Genomic DNA, 20,890 nt, shown 5'->3' with positions numbered 1-20,890 from the left:
CCAGAAAAAATAATAATTTTAAAAAAGGGAGAGAGAGAAAGAAGAGTCCAGTTTGATTGAAATTGTGGATTTTAAAAATATTGTGGCGTGGGGACTACATTCCCCTAAATGCCTCCAGGGGTCCATCACCCCCTACTTTCCGGTCATGTGATTGGTCTATGTAAGGACCAGTTCCATACCAAGGGGGACCTTTGAATCAAACTTGATTTGGAATTTTAGCAGGGATAGTTAATTTCAGGGTAGGGGTCGCTCTGGTGTTTTTTCTTTAAATAAAGTTTTTGTGAGATCAAAATTATAAGAGTTTCCTTTCAGCATTTACAAAATTCAGAGTACAATAAGAGGAATAGTGTGGAAATAAACCTGGAAAGTAAATTTGGTACCAAAGTATGGAGGGCCTATGAGGGTATTATTATTTACTAACCCATATTAAAAGAAGTAGATGCATTTTCCAATATTAGGGACTCTGCAAGTCTGAAATAGTCATGATCCTTTGTTGTATGAAGTCAAGATACCAGTTCATTGTGTTCTCTTTTGAACAGAAAGATATTTTATAGGTGTCTTGCTTCATGTTTGTAATTAAGCATTTTTTACATGTTAGTCATGTATCAGACACTGAGCAAAATTTTAGTGACATGAATAAAAGAAAAAAGAGGAAAAAAAGGGGAAAATATGGAGCTTAAATGATCATAGAGGAGGACCACACATAAAAAGAAGCTTAAAGGAGAGAAAGGAGTAGTTACTTTCACAGTGTCATGTTATCAAAATCTAGAAAGTAGGTTTAGTGGCCTGACCCACTCCCCAAAATTGAAAAAGTGGGAAGAAAACACCAGTGGAGCAAGTTAGAGGTCATATGATTGCAAGATGTTTTGGTGTAAGAAGATAGCAGTAGTACATGAATATTTAAGAATAAAGAGGCCCTAATGGAGAAGAAAAGTTTCAAGATGAGGTGGCAAATGAAGCATAGTGGCAAATCTGTAAAAATCAAAAACAGAGCTATTAGGGGAATAAAAGAACATTAGCACAAATATTACTCCAAAGTATAGAGCCTCAGAAGAATCTACAATGAGAAAAGATAAGAGTTCTCCTAGAAGAATAGGATATGACAAAAACAATTAATACCACAAAGAAGAAAATAGTAAGAACTTCACAAAACTTCAGCATAGAGAAAATAAAGTCCAAATTGAAATAAGCCCCAGATGCCCCCAAAGAAAAAGGGAAAAATACAAACCTAAGGCTACAAACTTCAAGATATAGTAATTACATTTAACAAATCAATTCAAAATTTTCAAAATTTATAAGCCATCAGGAGAAAAACCCTTAAATATGAAGGAAAGGATATTTGTATAATGCAAGACTAGCCACCACCCACTGGAAAAGGAGAAAGCAATGCCATAACGTGCTCTGAACAGCACTGAGACTCAGGATACAGCCTAGGATTACACATTCTGAAAAATTTGAGTTTAAAATTATAGGGAGAAAAAAGACAGAAATCTAAAAATAAAGAATAATTTGAAATACTTTTTGGAGAGAAAATGAGAGCTGAAGATATATATTTTTTGCTTCTTGAACACTCCAAACAACAGAATTGCCAGAGGAGTAAATAAGTTCAGACACAGCAATAGTAAGAAACTTGTTTTCTAAGTACAGAAAAAGACAGGGGTGAAGGTGGAAATCTGTTACAGGCAATAGTAAAGAAGCAGAAAGAAGATGACAACTATTCTAAAGGCAAATGCTTCTTTTGTGGGACTACATTACAATATGAGAAAGTACATGAAAGCGAGGAGAGAGTAACAGGGGGACAAAGATGAGTGAGTAATGTTCCAGGGTAAAAACAAGAGATAGAAATGAAAAAAAAAAGATGACCACTGTGGTCTCAGCAAGAGAAGAGCCTATGGGAGACTGAATGAGGAGGGGTGAGGATAAACTGAAAAAAAAAGAGGAAAAGGAGACCTTACTTTGGATGTGGGAAGGTGTTCTACTGCATGAATGGTCCTATGGCTGAAACAAGATGAAGATTTAAGAGTATATGAGACCTGGGGTATTTGGTGCCTTAAAAGTCTATTTGTTCTGGGTGAGGCAGAGTTGGAACTCTGGGAGACTAAATAATAAATTGTTACACTTTGATGTAATAGAATATTGCAATTCTGTCAGAAATTAAGTATGTTTGGAATATAGAGAAGCACAGAAAAATCTATATCAACTGATGCAAGTCTGAAGTAAGCAGTCAAGAAAATAATATACATAGTCATTAAAACAACATAAATGGCAAGGACATACCATAAATCAAAAATAAATATAACAAAATGATAAAGATCAAGTGAAGTTCAAATGAAGAGAGATGAGAAAATAACCCCCAACTTATCCCTTCATCAAGGTGGGAGGTCCACAAGTGTTAATCATTGTGCATATTTTTGAATTTTTAAAATGTAATGATGAGTTGTACTGACTTATTTTTTCCTCTCTAAAAAATACTTTCTGTTATATGGGGAGGAGGGATAGGAGGGAGAGGGATACACGGGTTATATAAGAAAAGGAAAAAAATCAATAAAAGTATATAGATATGTGTGTGTGTGTGTATTTTAATTAAATAGGAAAATATTTAACAACACAAGTAAAAATACAAAGAGTATAGATTATGGTAATGTGTCATTTTTTTCTAAGTCAATATACAGATCCCAGGCATTTATTTCTGTTTAAGTTTGATACCATTAAACAATAAAACTTCAGAGAGTATTTTGGAATAGCAATGATAATTTTGGGAATCTCTTTTAAATTCTATGATTTCCCTCTTTATCTCTACCCATGGAGTCAGGGTGGGCAGATTCACTTGAATCTAGGGGTCTCTAGATTAATGAGTTTAGACGTCTTATGGTTCTAGACATATTCCTTTTAAGGAAAATAATTCCTAGCATTTATAAACCACTTTAATGTTTATAAGTCATCTGCATATATTCCATTTGAATCTCAGAACAATCCTTTGAAATAAAGGTTATTAATATTTCCATTTCAACAATGAAGAAAACTGAAGCTGACGGAGTAAGGGACTTGCCCAGGTTCATACAGATTTTTTTGGCTCTCTGTGATTCAAATGGCAAATAGATGACTCTTTGGCTAAGTCTGAATCAGAATAATAAATCTTCCTGACTTCAAATCCAGTAGTCTGTATCCACTATGGCTTCTAGACACATACCTGAATACAAGTACTCAGACATAAAAATTAGAAAGAAATAAATAATAAACATAAAGGCACTCAGTATAGACCTCTAATTCTAGCCCACCCATTCTTTCATTCTTTGTCTAGACAGTTTTCCCTTTTCCATGAGAATATTAAAACAACTAAAAGTTCAGTTCCTCCTTTAAGTTGCCTTCAGGAGGAAGTCAGAAAAAAATGCTGTCCTACTTAAAGCAAAAAACTCACAGAGGGTCAATATTTAATCATTTTGAAGCAACTCAGAATCAAGTCCCCAGTCTGGGTTTTCATTCTTTGACTGAAGCTCAACTCATCCAGAAGTTGGGGTCAGACTTTCATTTTCTTGCTTAGACCTTAGCTCTTCATCCTGTAAGAGTGAGAGTGAGGATGAGGGTATTTCCTTTTCTGGGGTATAAATAGATTGGGACTTCCTATGTTGGTTCCAGCTGCTAGAGAAACCAAACACATAAATGCCACCTAACCAAGTGCCTTTAACCAAGACTCTTAATGTCAGCTAATTCCTCTTTCAAACTGCTTTCCTTTTATACCCAGTTTTGACATTTTGGGGTGTGGAGCCCCAAGGTACTTCTGGATGGGGGTGGTTTGCATTAAAACCATAAATTTGTTGAAGTGGTTATTTGTATGTAGCACCCTTCCACTTCACTTTCCCAGCTTATTCTTTTTCTAGGCATCCTTACTGCTCTTCACCCAATGTGTTCATGCTGTACTCTAAAGACCTAGAATACCCTATCTGAAAAATCCTCATCTTACTAAGTTATATTCCTCTGCTGAATCTAAATTGCTATTTCCTGAACTCAGCCGATTTCAGCTTTCCACTTGGGAGGGAAAGAATCTGACTGAATTCATTCACAAGAAATTGTGAATGACTGTGTTTGCAATTGTAAAGAGCAGACTCTTAAGAGAAGTAATGACTTTTTAGGAATAAGATTTCATCTGGGATATTTTTGATATGATCCCTAGAATCACACCTACTGAGCAACTAGTGACTTTCCTCTAAGTTGGTGGCGGGATGTAGAGCTATTGAGAAGAAATGGACACAGTATAGGTTTCATTTTTTTTTCTAATCAGGTCGTCATCCTACTTTTATTGGGCAGTCACAGTAGTTGGTACTTAAAGATGCCTGCTAGGAACCTGGAATGGCCCAGATCAACCAGCACTTTAGTGTAGATTAGAGTAAATGTCACAAACCCAGGTGAAATAAATATCAATAAATAAACAGGATTCACAAGAGCCCATTGAGAAGAAAAAACAGGCCAGGAAGTGTTGATAATTAGAAAACAGTGGATGTATGGATAATACTAAGAGGGCAAATTAGGCTGAGGAATTGTACTGATAATGCAAAGCTCCTGCAAATATTGAGAACATAATACCCTGGAAGAATAACTTCATTTCACTTTGTATTAGAGCCAAAGGATCCATTGTTTTAAAATGTTGTCAACAGTGGTGCTGATAGCAGCATTCAATTAGGAACTAAATTATAAACTAATATTTATTTTAAATGTTTTGCTCCCTGGGTTAGTCTCATGGGAAAAAGAGACTCTTTTCTTGCCTTACATACTTAAAAGACTTTTTTTTAAAATTTTTTTAAAACCCTTAACTTCTGTGTATTGGCTCCTAGGTGGAAGAGTAGTAAGGGTGGGCAATGGGGGTCAAGTGACTTGCCCAGGGTCACACAGCTGGGAAGTGTCTGAGGCCGGCTTTGAACCTCAAACTTCCCATCTCTAGGCCTGGCTCTCAATCCAATGAGCTACCCAGCTGCACCTTTTTGCACTAGCATCATGGGGAGTGACACGTTCTGAACCACTCTGGAAGATGACATTGAGACAAATCTTCCCTTGCAAATCCAAGAGATTCCATTGTGGGACAATTTTATCCAGACATTTCTTTTGGATATGCTATCAGAATAAGCCTTTAATCTTTTTTTTTTCCTTCTGTTTGAGCATTTTTTTTATTTTCTTAAATCACTTGACCCTTGGAGAAACCTTTTCTTGGTAGGAATTGCTGATTCCAGAGAAAGGGATGGGAATTTCTCTTGGTTTGGGGAAAAGACATGCCCACAGGAGACACTGCCCAAAAAAAGAATATTCTAAATGGGATAAACCAGAGCAATGAGCTTAGCTATAGGATCAAGAGGAATAGCTTAGTTTCATCCTTCTCTTAAAAGTTAAGTGTTCCATCAACTTTTTCATTGCTTTCCTCAAATGGATTGCTACATTCTATTAAAACAATAGGCCCATAATAGATCACAAATTAGTGGATATATTAGCTAATAATTCCAAATACATAATCAGTTATCTGGATATATTTTTGGTTATTATAGATTTAATAAAAATTACAGTTGATGTATGATCATAAATAGACACTTAAATGTTTGCTAAATCAAACAAATCTTAGATTATATCAATAAAAAGCCATTGAAAGAATACATGATAGATACTGAAATGCTGATGTCAGTCAAATACAGACATGTGAACTCTGTGATGAACCTTTTATCCCCCCCTTGGGCACATCTATAAAATAATACTTGTATAAAAATATAGATAGCCACAATTTTCATAAAAAGATCTTTCATAAATGTTTTCCTCTCTAGACATTAACTAAGATTTTGTATGTTGTATTGGTTGAAAAATCAGTATAATATTTTTTTTATAGAGAAAGATGCTCTTACATATAGATATAAGAAATATGAGGCAATATAACTTACCTGTGGAAGTAGAGGTATTTTTAGATTTCTAATGGGATGTTATGGAGCCAGGATTTTTATGGCCTGAATTTTGTTCAAATAGTCTTGCTAGTTCCCCTTCACACAAAGAGTATTATAAAATATTGAGCTGTGATATTGCACTAACTTATTTTAATTAATTTTTGTATGACTTCTCAGCTCTATATTTGCCTGCATATTGTTATGAATAATATTGATATAGATGGATATATTCAAAAGTATTAATAGTTTATTGTAATCCATATTGTTAATTAAGAAAGCCACGTGCCTGCTAAGATCTAATTCAAAATGCCCACCATACTTCTTGCTGCTTCGTAGGAAAGAGAGCAACTCAATCAAGTTCTGAGACTTTATACCTCTGTCTACGTAATCACACTTCCTGCCCACCTGTATTACACAAGAGGAATCATGGGAAATGTAGTTTTCAAGTCCTCTAAACATCCACAGGAAGTTTACATCAGGGACCTGAATATTAAGACTCAATGAACCCCAAAGAACCCCAAATTTCCAATATCACAATATACACAGTTTCTTATGATTTTTTCTTCATAAAATCTTTAGATACATATAAATACCCTATGTAGTAATAATTACCCTTTCTTATACTTCACAGACAACGTTATTTTTAATCTCAAAAAATGTCAGCATTTAGAAATCTAGTGACATATTCAAAAGACCTATTTATTTAGTAATCTATAATTTTAAGACTCCATCAAACATATATGTATACATATTAAATATAGATTATCACTTACATATGCATGTACATTCATATAGAAATTTACACATCTACATGTTTATATATACATATATATTTATTATATATATATATTTATTTATAGGCTCACATATTTGTATACGTGTCCTGTGTGTGTAAGAAAATATGTAGTGGTGGCTGAACATGTGTAGTGATGGGCCACAGGTTACTAGGAGTAGAGGCTGTCCCTGTGGCTTGAAGAGAGGAAAACTAGACATCTCTAGCCTTCCATCCTCCACTATTTTCCAAGAAAGACTTTTATTCATTTTAGGAGGGGAAGCAAAAAGTTAGGGTCAGAGGCTACTACTCTGCTCCCCCAGAAGACAGGGAGTGCTGGGTTAAAAATACATCTATTTACTGCCTTAAAGATTATTCATTTAGGTTTGGTATCCATCTAACTTTTTTATTTTAGTAACAGAATTTATTTACAAATGTCTCACTCTCTCCCGTCCCTTCCCAGATTGTAGAAGCCATTATCCAGGAGAAATATATGTGTATATATAAATTATGTCTTTCATGTTTCCACTTTTCAGTTCATTCTCAGCAGTTATTCTTCAATTATTAGATTGTTAGCTATGTTGGTTATACTCATTTTGCTATTCATTAATTCACATAATTCTTTTCAGGTTTATAAAAGTTAGCCTGTTTGTCATTTCTTATGGTCCAGTAGTATTCCATCGCAATTATACATCACAATTTGTGTAGCCATTTCCCAACCAACTGATGGGCATCCCCTCAGTTTCCAGTTCTTTGCCAGCACATAGATAGCTGCTATAAATATTTTGGAACAGTTAGATTCATTTTCCTTTTTCCCTGATGTCCTTTGAAAACAGATTTAACAATGATTTTGCTGGGTCTAAGGGTATACATAATTTTATAATTCTCTGGGTATAATTCCAAATTGCTTTTCAGAATGGTTGGATCAGTTTGCAGCTCTACCAACACTGTGTTAGTGTTCCCATTTTTCTACATCCCACTGTAACATTTCTCATTTTAGCCAATCTGATGAGTATAAAATGATATCTCAGAACTGTTTTAGTTTGTATTTCTATAGTGGTTTAGAGCATTTTCTACCTAAAAAAGCAAAAACAAACAAACAAAAAACCTTACCTTCTGTCTTAGAATTGATACTAAGTATTGATTCCAAGGCAGAAGAGCAGTAGTGAGGTCTGAGCAGCTGGAGTCAAGTGACTTGCCCAGGGTCACACTTCTAGGAAGTATCTGAGGTCATATTTGAACCCAGGACTTCCCAACTCCAGGCATAGCTCTCCATCTACTGAGTCACCTTGCTGCCTCCCCACCCCAATCTAACCTTTCATCAATTTGTTATTTTATAGAGAAGGGAGACCCCAAGCTCTATATCTCAAGTTTGACACCTTTGTAATACCAGAAATTTGTTTAATCTGCAATAAAACAACTGAGGCAGAGCTCCAAACCAATGCCTATTTCATAGAAGGGTCCGAAATCCCTATCTTCTCCACAATATAGCTTTTATACCCTTCAGAGGCCAACCCTGTCCTAACATGCCGGGTCAGTTCAGGCATCAATGCATCAATGCATCATCTCATTGATGGACTCCAAACTCTTGGTATACTCCTTGGTCACATTGCTACCAAACAATAAGATGGACATGTGGCAACCAGCCCATCTACAACCCATCCTCATGGCAACCAGCCCATCTACAACCTGTCCCCATGGCAACCAGCTCATCTATAGCTCATCTTCATGACCACCACTCTTAGCAATGTGCCTTCTGAGTGACAGGCTCTATGCTCATATGATTTGGTAGTAGATCAAACCTCTTATCCCAACCAGACTTGCCTGACATGGATCATGAGGAAGAATTGATACCTGGTAGAGGGGCCCTTAAAGTACCCCAGGACCATTCTGTAAAGCAGTGATGGGCAAACTTTTTGAAGGGGGACCAAAGGAAAGGAAATGCTCATCTGTCAGTCTGTTTCTAAGGCAATTCTTTCAAAGCTTCATTGTATTGTATCCTACTTATTGTATTTGTCATATTAGGAATAATATTGCATAGCAGGATAGAACATTTCAGGGGGCCCCATCTGGCCTGAGGGCTGTAGTTTGCCCATCACTGTCCTATAGCTTGTGGCATCTGGATGGAGACCTTCAAGCTATGTTGACAATTTAAAGTTTAACATAGAGTTTCTGGGAAAGAAAGACTTATTTTTAGAAGCTATTCAACCATGAATCATGACTGGTTCCTTCTGATCGTTGTTTGTTAATAATAAGCAACTAATTACTCTTCCTGTGCAATCATATTAAACTAGATAATATCGATTAGAACTAATTATAAGGATAAAAATATTGATTTAACATTGGCAAGAGTCTACTAAAATAGGGTAGAAATCATTTCTCATACCTTCCCCATCGAATTCTACAATGAACACACAAAGTAGAGCAAGGAAACATGTCACATCATAGAAAAACTGAAATCAAAGGAAGTATATATATGTATATACATACATATATAGAGAGATAATATATCAGATATATTTTATTATATACATACAAAATATTGTATTTGTCTATATACACATATATATGTATACATGTATATATGTATTATACAGTTGTGTGTGTGTGTATATGTGTGTGTCCAAAACAAAGTGAAGGAGTGCTTCCTTTGGGAGTGTGACACAACTCAAAAAGAAAGTGTCCTCGATTTCACCCATCTGAAAACTTTCTGGTCTCCAGAGTAGCAAGATGGGAAAACATACCTAAGGAAAACTATTGACTCCTCTCATGTCTTCCCATAGTCTTTTTCTTCAATAACCTGAAGTGAAAATGGCCTCTTTCATCTCTTTCAAAGCTGGTAGCTGATTCCTCACCGCCCTCAAAGATACGTATTCATACACATATGAACACATACACATACACACATTTTATATGCACATGCATATATGTATTAATATATAAACACTCACATGAATCTATATTATATATTCATCATGTACATATGTACATACATATCTGAAAGATTTTCTGAATAGAAATTTCTGCAGGTCATCTAGAATTTTTCTTCTATCATAAATCATTGTCACAGAAAATTTTAAAAAGTTTAGGAATTTTGTGTGTGTGTGTGTGTGTGTGTGTTTTAAGGTCTTTTGGTACCAGAAGGTTTAAACAGGATTAAAAGGTTTTTATCGAGATCTCTATTCATTAGCCGCATTAAGGGGAGGCACTGCAAATCGATGTTTGACTTTTACTTTAACCTTAAAATGTCATTAAATTCCTCACATGAAAAGGTTGATACAAACACCCTTTTTACCTAATTGACAACACTTTCATTCTTTGTTGCTTTCCGTACGAAAAAGGCAGCATATGCGGAAGGGGTACCAAAGGTCAAGAAGCAACGTGAAATATTTAGTGTTTGGATAGAAGCCTTTATGTGTGCAGACAGATTTAATAATTAATTTTTTTCCACTTTTACCATAGAGCAAGTCATTATTTTTTAGTAGGATATAAACTGCCTTCTAATGAATGGATCCCCATGGTGGAGTACATCATTTGTAGTGGAAATTATTGATTCTATCCTACTATTTGAAGTCACATAGTAACCTTTCCCCTATTCTCAGCACCAAATCCGTTCTAAATATCTTGGGAATTTTTGTTGTATTTTATTTTTTAGGCAAGTTTTCTCATTATTATATAGTTAATCATGCTTACACAAACAACTACATAATGTAGGAAAGCTGACATGTAAACAAAGAGAACATTGACTAAAAATTAGTCACATTTACATGCTCAGTAAAGGATACAAGTTAATCCTTATAGCAGGGGAAAAGTAAACACTATCACTGGAGTTGTCTACTTTTTAAAAACAACACTTCAATATGGGTTCCCAGTGAGGATATGTTCTCGTTGAACAAATAACTCTAAGTTTGAGCTTTGTCTTCCTAAAAACTGGTTGCTAAGGTAATGTTGAAAGCAAAATGGGACATTACAGAAACCCACCTAATTAACTTCTGTTGGCAAAGTATAGAATATTTTCCAAAAATAGGATATTCTATTTTTGGTGAAATGTCAAAAGATAGGTCATAGTATGAATAGAACTCCTTTTAGAAGCACTAAAAAGCTATATTTTGCCATTTGTTGAATCTACAAATATCCTGAGAATTATAGTCGACATTTGGATATCAGAGCTCCTCTTGCCAACTTTACACAAATAACAAAAATTCTAACATAGTGTAATGATTCATGAGAATTTATACACAGAAAGTATTCTCCAAAGATCTGTGTTGCTCTTTGGTACTATTTGCCTCTACTGCCCGAATAATCTTGACTCTGCAATTTGATTTCAGTTTTAGAATTTTTTTGCTAGAAGACAATACATTGAAAGAAAGGGGAGGCAAGTATTAGAAAAGGATTGGTGAGCAGGGAAAAGAGAAATCCTAACAGTGTCTTCCACATAAAACTAATTAATTGTCACAGAAATGATAGAAATATTATCATTCAGTCATTTTTCAATTGTGACTCCATTTGAGGTTTTCTAGGGAAAGATACTGGAGCAATTTGCCATTTCCTTCTCCAATTCATTTTTCTAATGAGGAAACTGAGGCAAATTGTGTTGAGTGATTTGTCCAGAGTCACACAGCCAGTAGGTGTCTGAGGCTAAATTTTATGTTAAAACAGCTAAAATCAACATACATTAGATGAAATAATTTGTTATTTATTCTTTTAAAAGCCAGCATCTTCTTAATATGTCAATATCCATGAATACCAAAAAGAATAAAAGTCAGATGTTTTTTCCCTTTAATGCTAACCATTCGTACAGATGGACTAAACTATTATCTAAATGTATTTAGTATGAACATTATCTACTATTATAATATAATTATTATATAACTTACATAACCTGATAGAAATTTCATATCATAACATATCATGCATGATATGACATTAAAGTATCTATTGTAGTTTCCATTATCTAAAATTATCTAATATAAATATATTTTAAATATATTTATATATTTAAAATATATATATGTAACAAATATATATATTTTAAATATATATCATATATATGTGTATCTATTTCACATTTTCATCTAACTTTCTGGTATTGTATAACTACTGACACTGAAGAGAATGAGAATCCTTAATCCCTTTTACTTATGACTGCAGATAACAAAATTAATCAGTAATTATTCCAGGAAATAATTAATCTAGGATATTGATTGATAATTGTAATGATTACATTCTCTAAAATTATATAGTAAATTGAAAGTAATATAGCTGCTTTTTTCTGTAATTTCATATTAATTGAGATTTCTGTAACTTCCTTTTTTTGGTGCCTCAGGATAAGCCAGCATTTTCCAATAAGGTGTGGCCCTACCTGTGTAGCCTCAATTGAAGGGAGTGACTCATAGAGCATCCTCCAAGTAATAGGTCAAAAGGCCATACTCTTTTTCAGAAGGTTTCTGCCCCTTGTTCACATGTGTAGAAAACCTGTATTGAGCAGAACTCTAGGAGGAAGTTCCTTTGGGCAGCACAGACAGTTTGTCCTCTGGAAGACAGAAGACTTATCATATAAGGAAGTTCCTCTTTACTTTCTAGGACCGTGATGGCAAACCTATGGCACATGTTGTGGAGGGAGCTGCTCCCATCCCCCTCTCCATGTAACACTGAAGACATTCTCCATCACCTGATCTGTTCAGCAGCCCAATTGGAGCTCTCCCTCTCTCTCCTGTCTGAGTTAAGGTGGGAGTCTCATATGGGGCATGAGGGTTGCAGTTTGGGCACTCAGTCTCTAAAAGGTTCCCCATCACTGAATGAGGATATGTACCAGCTGGCTGGAGGAGTGTTTGTGGAAGTACCTTTCCAGAAAAAGGAAGTATCATAGTATATAACAAATGTAAATCTTTCATTCACTTTTTTTCTGATTGTGAGGAAAATCTGATGACCCAGATTTACTGAGATATAACAGTCTCTGTCAATAAACCTGTTTTTGGTTTAGAGCTTTGCCTCTTTCTTTATTTATAGTTTGACTGAAGTATTCACAATAACACAAATAGTAAATGATAAGGAGTAAAAACCTAATATTAACTTTTTTTTTTTGAGGAAGAGGACTACATTGTTTTAGTCACTCATATCAAAAGCAAAAAAAAAAACTGATCCTTGTAGACCACATATTAATATTAAAAACCACTAAATTAGCACTATCAATGTTCTATTTCTACTTCTTTGTGGTTAAACATTTCCCAAGTATATTTTAATATGGTTAAGGTCTGAATATTTCTGGCTGTTTGCAGGTTATATTTTCTTTGATTTTTTTTAAAATAATTTTTGGATTTTGGTTTATTGTGTTTTTGATGTCTCAGAATCATTTGCTTGTACTATACCATACACACACACACACACACACACACACATATATATTTATACACACACACATTGGTATATGCATATTTATACCAATACACATATACGCCATATGTAAAGGTTAAATTTAGTGGTTATACTTAAATCATATGAAATAACACGGTCAAAGAGTTACTATATCTCAAATAAAGAAGTTTATTTACAAAATAGAGTGGAAACAATGAAGTAGGGAAATCTGAGAGAGGTTAGAGAAAATACCTATACTAGTCTTCAGCCAGGAGGGTTGGTAGTGAGTAATTACGAGGCCTCCTCCAAGATGGAAGCTAGTCTCTTAGGAAACTAGGAAAGTAGTCAGGCCTTTTCACTCACCCAATGAAGTAGTCCAGGAGTAAGAAACCAAGTTGATGCTATGATCCCAAGCCCTAGTCTCCAGTGAAGTTCTCTCAAGGACTATCTCCAAGAGACACTCTCCATTAGACTCAACTTCACCAGACTGACTGCTCAGGGATTTTGTGGCTTTTGTGGTGGTTTCCTGTTCCTTCCCCTCTTCATAGGGGCCAATCACAGTTTCCAAATTGTCTAGCCCTGCCCAGGGGCAGTTTCTGTGGGATTGACTTCTCACCTCTAAAGGTGTTAATTCTCCTCCTAGGATTCACACTTTTCTGAGTTGTCATCCAGTTTGGATTCCCATGTTACTGAATTATTACACAGTTAGCACCTGGGTTGCACCTACTTAAGGTTAAGTATGGGGTGTATTGATTTTGTTGATTCAATCAAAAGGTAGACAAAGGAGAGTTAATCCTGTCCTCACAATCTAGTGAGGTACTAAGTAGGGGTACTTAAATTATTGTTAACCAAAGCTTTAATTCCAACTAGGCAAAGAGCACAAAGGATTCCCTTTTCATAAGTGTAAACTCAGAATAAACAAAGAGAACCAAGATTTTTTTTTCATACATATATATATATATATACATGCACATAGGCCTGAAGTTAGCCAAATTCTTCAAGAAGATCAAGATTATGCCCCTAAAGCCCATTGTACTTTCACAGACTCTGTCTTCTCCTAAACTGGGGCAATAACCCTATTTAGATAGAGTTGAAAATATGATGCTGCAGAAGAACATAGTAAAAAAAAAGATGAGGTATTGTTTCTGATTCTTTTGTCCATACAAGGTTACTTAGATCATGAAGATTGCTTACCAAAACAAAGACATCGCTATTTTTGATCCATATAACTCCAATATTTTTTATGTATTGAGAGCTAATATGGATGTCCAGAGGTCAATGGGTTCAAAATGTGAGAATGAAGAAAGTTAAGGCTAGATTTGGAAGTAATCTACATACTGCAGGAGTTCTTAACTTTTTTTGTAATGGCAATTTGATAAAAAATTTATACTTCTCAAAATGCACAAAGTATATTCTCAAAATGCACAGCTAGATGAGTGATTGATAGAGCAATGGTCCTGGAGTCATTAAGACAATAATTCTAAACTCTTCTTAGATATTTATTAGCAGTGTGAACTTATGCAAGTCACTTACCCTCTATCTGCCTCATTCTCCTCATCTTTAAAATTCAGTAGAGATGAGAGAAGCTAAAATGGTGAAGAAAAGGTAATTCACCCAACCTTGTCCAAGTGCCTCTCCAAACAACTTTACAATAATGCCTCGAAAGAAATTCTGGAGTAGGAACATTTAAAAAGAGGGCTGGGTGAAAAAATATTCCATCCCCAAACAACTTGGAAAGTTGACAAAAACAGTTGATATCATTAGAGTAAGAGTGGCACACAGTCCAGTGGGTGCCACACTCAGAAAACTGGCAGTAAAGCCCCAAGCCCCTTTGTTAAGCAGCAATAGCTTGGGGACAACTGAATCTGTGGCAGGAACTTCCAGAGCTCTCAGCCCACAGATGGAAAGAAGGTTGGACAACTGGTCAGAAAAAAGATTACAGAGGAGGAATCCAGGTTCCAATTCCTAGATAAGAAAGAGGGCTGGAACATTAGACTTCTCAGCCACAGAGAAGTTGGAATCCTAGTTACAATTCCATGACAGAAAACAGTGCTTATGATTGCTCACTGACCAGAGTATGATAAAGGAAATTAGTGACCACAGCTTTCCTTAGATCATGCCACCTTAGAAACTAACTAAAATGTATAAACCCCTGAAACTAGCTCTGAGAACAAAGATGACAACTATGACAAATCATCAGGAGAGTAACCTCTCTACACCATGATGAAGAATACAATTTTAACATAAAATTAAAAGTCAAGAAATAGGCTAGAAAGTTAGGAAATTAAAAAAGAAAAGAACCCAAACATAGAGTCCTACTATAGTGACAGAAAGATGAAAACACAAATTCAGAAGAGGACAATAACATCAAAATGGCTATATTCAAAGCCTCACAGGAAAAAAATATGAATTGGTATCAGAATTTAAAAAATATTTTTAAAAAATCAGGTAAGAGGAAATATTTGGGAAAAGAAATGATCTGAGAAAATTCATAGAAAAAATAATAAGTCAACAGCTTCTAAAAGGAAGCACAGAAATTATTGAAGAAATTGACACTTTCAAAAGGAGAACTGGCTAAATACAAAAATGTAGGCAAATTACAAAAATTCAGTGAAGAAAATAATTCTATAGAGTTAGAATTGAGCGAGTGAAACCTAATAACTCCATGAAATATCTAAAAAAATAGTCAAGCAAAATAAAGAAGGAGAGGGAGGAGGATATCTAAGTGGAAAATAAATGTACTGGAAAATAGATCCAAGAGAGAAAATTAAGAATTACTGCTGAACTTAAAATTAATAATTAATAAAAAGAGTTTAGACAACATATTTCAAGAAACTATTAAGAAAAATTGATCTCATATCCAAGAACCAGAGGGAAAAATAGAAATAGAAAGAATTCAGCAATCACTTCCTGAAAAAGAAATAACCAAAAATAAAAATTAAATTAAATTTAGTGGAGCCACACTCGGCATAATACAAGATTTAGCAGTTGCTATATTAAAGAATTATAGACCTTGGAATGATATTCTGAAGGGAAAATCAATTATGATTACAACCAAAATCATCTATCAAACAAAACTAAGTATATATATAATTTTTTTTCATGGAGGAAATTGAATACTTAATAAAATAGAGGATTTTCAAAGAATCCTGAAGAAAAGACCAGAATTTAATAGAATAATTGATTTGCAAATATAAGACTCAAGAAAAGCATAAAAAGGCAAACAACAACAAGAAATCATAAAGGATTCAAAAATAAGGTTAAATTGTTTACATACTTATTTAAGGAATATGATGGATATAAATCATAAGAACTCTATCACTATTGGGGCAGTTAGAAGAAATAGACAAAAATTCATGGGTATAAGTGAAATATGATGGGATGATGTAAAAAAATAAGAGATAAAAAGAGATGCATTGGGAAAAGGAATGGAGAGACAGAATAGAATAACTTATCTCACATAAAAGAGCTAGTAAAGAGCTTTTAAAATAGAAAAGTGGGGAGTGGGGGGAACCTTCAAACCATTCTTTTATTAGAACTGACTGAAAGAGGGAATAAAGAGCAGCTGGATAGCTCAGTGAATTGAAAGTCTTGTCTAGAGAGGAGAGGTCCTGTCTTCAAATTTGTTCTCAGATACTTCCTAACTGTGTGACCCTGGGAAAATCACTTAACCACAATCACCTAGTTCTTATCATGCTTCTGCCTTAGAAATGATATTTCCTATTAATTCTAAAACAAGAAGGTAAGGATTAAAGAAAAGAGGGAATAAAACACCAATTCATTTGAGTATAGAAATCTATCTTACAGGTATAAAGAGGGGAGGCAGAAAAGAGAAGGGGAGGCAGACAAAAGGAAGGATGGATTAGGAGAGTCATTAGTGAGAAACAAAACACACTGAGGTATATCAGAATTAAGGGAGGAGAGAAAGGGAGAGAGAGGGGCGGGGGAGAGAAACAGGGATAAGATAGAGGGAAATACTACACAGTATTCATAACTGTAGATGTAAATGGGATGAACTCGCACATAAAATGGAAGCAGATAACAGAGTGGGTTAAAAATCAGAATCTTACAATATGTTTATAAGAAAAACACTTAAAACAGAGAGAGATACTTTGATTCAGCAATACCACTCCTATGTCTATATCTCAAACAGATAGAAGATAGGGAAAATGGACAGGTAGAAAAATATTTATAGCAGCTCTTTTTGTAGTGGCAAAGAACTGGAAAATAAAGAGATGTTCATCAATTCAGCAATGGATGAATAAGTTGTGGTATGTGGTTGTCATAGAATACTACTGTGCCACTAGAAATGATGAACAAAATGATCATACAAAAATCTGGAAAGACATATGAAGAGGTGCAAAGTAAAGTGAGAAGAATCAGAATATTGTGCACAGTAAGAGTAATATGATATAACAATCAACTGTAAATGACTTAATTATTATCATCAATGTAAGGATCTAGGACAATTCTAAGGAACTCATGACAAAAAAGACTATCCACTGCTATTGAAGGAACTGATAGAATCTGAATACTGATTGAACCAACCTATGTTTTCACTTTATTTACTCTATGAATTTTTCTATATCATTGTTATATTTCTTTATCAATGTTATATGTCTTATTTCATATTATAAATGTAGAAATATGTATTGGATAATAATACATTTGTAACCTATATCTTATTACCTGCTATCTTTGTGAGAAGAGTGGAAAAAAATAACATAGATTGCAAAATGTTAAAAAATAATTATAGAAAATTATATGAACATGTATTCTGGAAAAAAATTAATTTAAGAGGAATGAAATAGGCACAGAATTGAATTAAGGGGAGGATAGGAACAGAATATAGTATACTTTGGGTGAAATTTTTAAAAAATAGTAGTAGCAATCATGATCTCAGAAGTAGTGAAAGAAAACATAGATCAAACACAGATAAAACAGATAAGCAAAGAAACTACATCTAGCTAAAAAGAATATGAGAATTTATCATTAGTCTTCACTCTTTTTCTTTTTCTTAGTACCCTAAGTTCAGAGGTGATTTTAAAGGGAAAGTTTCATATTGAGTTTTAAAATAGCCTATTTTCTGAGGTTGCACTTCCACTCCACCCTTTCATTGAATTAAAAGCAAGGACTGGGGTTTATCTGTATAAAGGGGATACACAGGCACTCTGGGAGGACACAAGAAGCCTTGTGGCTCCCTGGCACCTAAAGCAAGCTTGCCTCTTGTCCCATGTGGCTTTTAGTTTCTGGAAGGACCTGTCTCTGATTTGGATTAAAGATGGAATCTGTCAAATCAGAGAGTCTCAGAAAAATGACATTACAAATAGCTTAAAAGAGACTTAGGAAAACATTACATTGGTGAGGAAAGCACTAGTGCATCCCTAATGTGGCCACCCAGCTGGCTTGGGGGAGGTGTCTGGGAGAATGCTAGCTGTGAGTGCTGGCTAGGCGAATCCTAGCACATACACACCCCATCAGGCTCTGGGCTGCCCAAGAGGGTGCCCCAGTGTCTCCAATGACTGTCTGAAAAGCTGGCGCAGCAAGCTAGAGGAGGAGGCTTGTGAAGAGAACAGCTGGCCACATGTGTTTGATGCCTTTTCTTTCTCTGACCCACTTTTTTACAATTTAATAAATACAGAGAAATTAAGATACAGTCTTCAGAGAATTTCAATATTTATCAGACACCATATACCATGAAGTAATACTATCATTACTAAATATTTATGCACTAAAGAATATAGTATCCAAATTCAGTGTTTTTTATATGGACATATCCTCAATTTCCAATTCTTTGCTAACATATTTTTTTCCAAAAACGTCCCTGATAATCCTTTTTTAGGAGAGATTATATATATATAAGCCATTCCAAAGCTTTATTAAAGGGATTTTCCCTGAAAATCTCACTTAATCTAGAGAGGATAAGGAAAAAAAAACTGACTCTACTCTTTTGTTATCAGACTTTACCAAGACATAAAAATGCAATCCAGGTATGTCCTGAGCAGAAGCCCCTTGTGAATGGAGGTGATAATCATTACTATTAATAACAATCACATTAGTCTAGTAGTATTAATATACTAATGTCAACATTAAATACATTCATTGTAGTTCATTACCCAATTTTTAAAGGAAAAGTTAAATGAGTTATAGGAGGAAATAGACGATAAAAATATACTAGCTTGAATCAAAATTTCCCTCTTAGAATTAGGTAAATCTGTCCCTCCCCCAAATTAATAAGAATGGAGTTAAGGAAAATAGAATTTTAGAAAAATTAGATATGCTAGATACCTGGAGAAAATTGAATGGGAATAGAAAGAAATATACCTTTTTCTTGGTAGTACTTTATACCTTCACAAAAATTGAACATGTATTAGACCATTAAAAAACTCACAAATGCAGAAATATTAGATGCATATTTTCCAGATTGTAATGCAATACAATAGCATTTAATATAGGCCCATGAAAATATATTTTGGAAACTAATTGGTGGGGGCAGGTACATATTTCATTGAGTTGAGTACCTGGCCTAGAGACAGGAGATCTTGAATTCAAATATCACATTATATAATAAGAAAAAGGACAAAATTAGAACATGTAAGAGTTTACCTGTTGGGGGTCAACTAGGTTGCTCAGTGGATAGAGTCAGGCTTGGAGAGAGGAGTTCCTGGGTTCAAATCTGGCCTCAGACACTTCGCGCTATGTAATTCTGGGACAGTCACTTAACCCTGTTGCCTTAGCATCAATGCTTAGCATTGATTCTAAGATGAAAGTTAAGTCTTTTTAAAAAATAGTTTATGTGTCAGATCTAAAGATAATAGAAGAATGTACGTGCTAATAATGGATAGAGAGCATTATGGGATGAAAATGGATAATTTTGAGCACATGAAGTAAAAAAGGTTTGTTTTTTTTTTCCACAAACAAAACCAATATGGTCAAGATTAGAGAGAAATCAGAAACCAGGGTGTGGGTGGGGGATTAAGCAATTTTTTTCTGATAGACTTCATCTTTCAAATATATAAAAGAATGAGTCATATTTATTAGGATATGAGTCATTCCCTGAATGATAAATGATTAAATATATGAAAAAGTACTTTTCAGAAGAAGTCAAAACTATCTCTAGACATATTAATGAATGTTCTAAATCACTATCGATTAGTGAAGAGAATGAGAATCCCTGACTTCCTGATACTTTTTAAAAAAGACCCCCATTAGCACAATCAATCAGTAGATGATTAATCTGGTACAATGATTGATTAGTGATTAGCAGAATTATGATAAAAGTAAGAGAATTCTAATAATTATATTTTATTTAAAAAATCAACTACACAGTAAATCTAGCTATTTTCTCTTTTTACTGTAACTTTCTATAAGCAGTATTTTGCAATAGGGCGTGATTCATCAAGTAAGCAAAAAGCTTATCAATATGGCATGTCTGGATAATGAGTGGTGAGGACTTTTGAGATGTGTTGACACATTGACTGAGGGTCACTGCCATATAGGGCACACAGACAGGAGAAGTAGTGCTACATGATCAATAAAGAATCTGAGACCTCCTCAAGGAACTAACACCCAATCATGGCCAGAAAGCATATCACCTGTCCACTGAGACCTTGGATTAGTGGTTGACTTCTGGGGTGAGATTTTGAATGATGTAATTTTAGGGTAAAAAATGGGAGAAGACTCTCATTCAGTTGTCTTATGTTGGGAAGAAAACTAATGACACAACTTTGCTGAGAAACATGGATTTCAATAAATCTGTTAATGGCTTGGATCTTTGCCTCTTTGTTTTATTTCAGACTGGCTGACTGGCTGAAAAATATTCATCTTATTAGAGAAATGAAAATTAAAA

The sequence above is a fragment of the Gracilinanus agilis genome, chromosome 2, assembly GCF_016433145.1.
Source record: "Gracilinanus agilis isolate LMUSP501 chromosome 2, AgileGrace, whole genome shotgun sequence".
Classification (NCBI taxonomy): Eukaryota; Metazoa; Chordata; class Mammalia; order Didelphimorphia; family Didelphidae; genus Gracilinanus; species Gracilinanus agilis.
The sequence above is the reverse complement of the archived record's forward strand: the minus strand, read 5'-3'. Positions refer to the sequence as shown.